Raw genomic sequence first — 5,038 nt, forward strand, 5'->3', positions numbered from 1 at the left:
GGGAGATAATCATGGCCCCGTGTGATCCTGGGAGGAGATAATCATGACACCGCGTGATCCTGGGGGAGACAATCGTGACACTGTGTGATCCTGGGGGGAGATAATCATGACACCGTGTGATCCTGGTGGGAGATAATCATGGCCCTGTGTGATCCTGGGGGGAGATAATCATGGCCCCGTGTGATCCTGGGGGAGATAATCACGACACCGTGTGATCCTGGGGGAGATAATCATGGCCCCGTGTGATCCTGGGGGGAGATAATCACGACACCGTGTGATCCTGGGGGAGATAATCATGGCCCCGTGTGATCCTTGGGGTAGATAATGATGACCCTGTGTAATCGTTGGGGTAGATAATCATGGCCTTGCGTAATCCTAGGGTATATAATCATGGCTCCACCTAACCCTGGGAGGAGACAATCATGATCTGTGTCATCCTAGGAGGAGATAATCATGGCTGCGCATTGGGACGCCTCCTTTTCTCGGCTGGAAGATGTGCCCGGAGCGGACTGAAGTCACTGCTCTTGGTGCATCTGGAATGTCCTTCCAGTGCCTGCTTCTTCCTTTCAATGAGCTCCCTCTGCCCTTGGACCCCAATTCTCTCCTCAGCAGCAGCTCAGAAGATGACATGTCTGTTTTTCCTAAAACCGAACCCTGGTGACCAAACCCTTGATCATGGCCTCAGAATCAGAGAAGTGTTTTTCTCCCTCTCTTTCCACCTTCCGCTCTTTGAATTCTCCTCTGTCCACTCCTTTTCCCAGCTTCCCTTGTTTCTCTCCCTCTCTTTCCACCTTCCGCTCCTTTGAATTCTCCTCTGTCCACTCCTCTTCCCATCTCCCCATCTTCCTGTATAATGGGCTTTATGCCTTTGCTTCCCCAAGCCCACTCTGTATTTCCTCCATCTTTCATGATGAACTTTTTCAGGGCGGGTGGTGCATACGGACCTCCCTAACCTCTCCTCTACCCCTTTTTCTACAACTCCAGTTCTCAGCATCTGTGCTCAGCAGTCCCTGGGAAACACGCTCTCCTGAGGTGCCATTAACATTCTTATCTCCAGACAGAACAGTCTCTCCTCAAATCCCAATTTTGTTGGCTTCTATGCAAAGAGAAGCAGGAGGTAAAGAGATCTCTTCCCTGGCTCATCCCAGTGGGGAACCTGCGGACTCTGCCAATGAAGAAATGCTGAAGAATTGCAAGAAGGACACTGCTCCAAAGGAGAGGAGAGGAGCACAGATGCAAAAGGAGCTGTGCACAGCGGGAAAGGTGGCAGGAGCTGCACAGACACCCATTCCAGCGTCATTCTTGCTGCCTGTAATCAATTCCTGTTCCCTTATTCTGGTGGTCAGTGTTCCTCAACAAATCACGCAGAGCCCTTTCCAACAACTGGGTAATCTTTTTGGCAAAACAGATTCTGTGCTCTCCAGGGAATCTCAATCCGTGATATGAGATGCCGTCTTGAATTCAAAATGGTGAACCTCTCGGAAGACTCTTCTAAGTTAGGCACATTCGATTCTAGCTCTTTTGGATGAAAGTGGGAGAAACACAGCTTAGAGACCAGAGAACATTCTCAGCACCTGATCACATCATTGTAGTCCTAGATGTCCACTCAGAGGTCTTTGCTGGGCACCAACCACTCTTGGAGGAGAACTGCTTGGAAACCAAGGATGTAGATGCACAAATGTGCTCTGCCCTGACTCAGGTTGGAGCCCCCATCAGAGCTGTCTCCCTTTCCAAGAGAGTCTGCCTATCACAGACACTCTTAGTTCCCTGGACTGTGTCTTTTTTGACGAGCTCTGGTGTGAGCTACAGTGACAATGGACATTCCTATCACTCTTGACGGCATCCTACCTCTAGTAAACACTGTGTTTCTCACATTTTCTAAACCTACAGGTGGAGGCAGCCCAGAATTATGGGCAATTAAAGGCATGGAGGGTGAGGGAGTGGGAGGTGAGCTGATGAATAAATGCCTCAGACTCCTTCAGATGAACATTTCTTCCTGGTTCCTCAACAGGATCCTGGGAAAATTGAGCTTCAGTTGCCCACAGCAGTAACCAACTCAATAATGTACACTTTAAATCTCTCTTGTAGGTTCCCTGCTCCCGGGTTCAGCTTCCTGGGGTCACCTCCAAAAAAAAATGACTTGACCTCAAGCTCAGATCCAATGCTCTGCTTTAAGACAAAGCCCAGTGAAAGTTTTCTTCATAGTTAGAGAATAAACACAAGGAAACTAATTGTATTATTATCAAGGCTATAATTATCATACTTTCATCAACATGAAACCATGATCATCCAGGCCCGAGAGAGCACTCCCACACAGAGCATCTGCTCATGGGCCTTATGGGAAGCCCTCTCCCCTGCAGCTGGGCTCGGACCCTCACTCTCCACCTCCCCCTAGCCCTCAGCCCTAGGGCAGGCCATCCTTTTTCCAGTAACACAGTTTTGTTTTGTTTTGTTTTTTTCCCGAGTCAGCTACAATGGAGCATATTTAAGTTTTGAAAGTGCATTCCATTGGAAAGTTACACCCAGGACATTTTAAGATTTGGGTGTTTCTTAAACTCTTTAGTGTCCCATTCAGAGGTTATTGCATGGGAGTTGCCTTTGTGATGGTTGAGCTCATCCACCCTACACTGGTTTATCCTAAGCAAATTCTCTAAGGGTCCCACATTTTGTTCCTTCTTAGAGGCTCCTGTCTGTGCTCCTCCCACCTCTCCCTGGGTCTGGCAAGAGACAGGGGCCTCAAGATGCCTGACTGCCTAAGGTAAGGGGAAAGTGCCGTGCACGCTACCAAGGCCTGGAATGTATCCTTTCCAAACACCCGTGGCCTAGCTTTATTCCTGCTGAAAGTGTAATGAAAGTTTTTATTATAAAGAGGTTATGGTATCTCACTGTGGTTTTGATTTGCATTTCTCTAATGATCAGTGATGCTGAACTTTTTTTCATGTTTGTTGACCATATGTATGTCTTCTTTTGAAAAGTATCTGTTCATGGCCTTTGCCCACTTTTTAATGGGGTTACTTTTAGCTTATAAGTTTTTTATAGATTCTGAATATTAGACCTTTATCAGACGTGGTCTGCAAAAATTTTCTCCCATTCTGTAGGTTGTCTGTCTACTTCGTTGATAGTTTGTTTTGTCATGCAGAAGCTCTTTAGTTTAACTAGGTCCCACTTGTCAATTTTTGTTTTTGTTGGAATTGCCTTTGGCATGTTTGTCATGAAATCTTTGCCAGGGACTTTGTGCAGAATGGTATTTCCTAGGTTATATTCCAGGGTTTTTATAGCTATAGGTTTTATATTTAAGCCTTTAATCTATCTTGAGTTGACTCACATGAGGCAGGGTAGCTATTTTTATTTTCATTTTTATTTTTTTATTATTATTATACTTAAAGTTTTAGGGTACATGTGCACAATGTGCAGGTTAGTTACATATGTATACATGTGACATGCTGATGTGCTGCACCCACTAACTCGTCATCTAGCATTAGGTATATCTCCCAATGCTATCCCTCCCCCCACCCCACAACAGTCCCCAGAGTGTGATGTTCCCCTTCCTGTGTCCATGTGTTCTCATTGTTCAATTCCCACCTGTGAGTGAGAATATGCAGTGTTTGGCTTTTTGTTCTTGTGATAGTTTACTGAGAATGATGATTTCCAATTTCATCCATGTCCCTACAAAGGACATGAACTCATCATTTTTTATGGCTGCGTAGTATTCCATGGTGTATATGTGCCACATTTTCTTAATCCAGTCTATCACTGTTGGACATTTGGGTTGGTTCCAAGTCTTTGCTATTGTGAATAGTGCCACAATAAACATACTTGTGCATGTGTCTTTATAGCAGCATGATTTGTAGTCCTTTGGGTATATACCCAGTAGTGGGATGGCTGGGTCAAATGGTATTTCTAGTTCTAGATCCCTGAGGAATCGCCACACTGACTTCCACAATGGTTGAACTAGTTTACAGTCCCACCAACAGTGTAAAAGTGTTCCTATTTCTCCACGTCCTCTCCAGCACCTGTTGTTTCCAGACTTTTTAATGATTGAGGATGGCTATTTTTAAAAAGCCAAAAAATAACAGGTGCTGGTACAGTTGCAGAGAGAAGAGGACATGTACATACCGCAGGTGGGAATGTAACTTAGTTCAGATGTTATGGAAAGCAATTTAGTGGTTTCTCAAAGAACTTAACCATTCAACCCAGCAATCCCATTACTGGGTATATACCCAAAGGAATATAAATTATTCTACCAGAAAGACACATGTACCCATGTGTTCATTGCAGCACTGTTCACAATAGCAAACATGGCATCAACCTAAATGCCCATCACCGGTGGACTGGATAAAGAAAATGTGGTGCACACACACCATGGAATACCACGCTAAAGAAAATGTGCACACACACCATGGAATACCACGCTAAAGAAAATGTGCACACACACCATGGAATACCACGCTAAAGAAAATGTGCACACACACCATGGAATACCACACTAAAGAAAATGTGCACACACACACCATGGAATATGACGCTAAAGAAAATGTGGTGCACACACACCATGGAATACGACACTAAAGAAAATGTGCACACACACACCATGGAATACGACGCTAAAGAAAATGTGCACACACACCATGGAATACGACGCTAAAGAAAATGTGCACACACACCATGGAATATGACGCTAAAGAAAATGTGGTGCACACACACCATGGAATACAACGCTAAAGAAAATGTGCACACACACCATGGAATATGATGCTAAAGAAAATGTGCACACACACCATGGAATACGACACTAAAGAAAATGTGCACACACACCATGGAATACCACACTAAAGAAAATGTACACACACACCATGGAATACGACGCTAAAGAAAATGTGCACACACACCATGGAATACCACGCTAAAGAAAATGTGCACACACACCATGGAATACCACGCTAAAGAAAGTGTGCACACACACACCATGGAATACGACGCTAAAGAAAATGTGCACACACACACCATGGAATACGACGCTAAAGAAAATGTGGTGCAC

Source organism: Pan paniscus, chromosome 5, assembly GCF_029289425.2.
Source record: "Pan paniscus chromosome 5, NHGRI_mPanPan1-v2.0_pri, whole genome shotgun sequence".
NCBI classification, from domain to species: domain Eukaryota; kingdom Metazoa; phylum Chordata; class Mammalia; order Primates; family Hominidae; genus Pan; species Pan paniscus.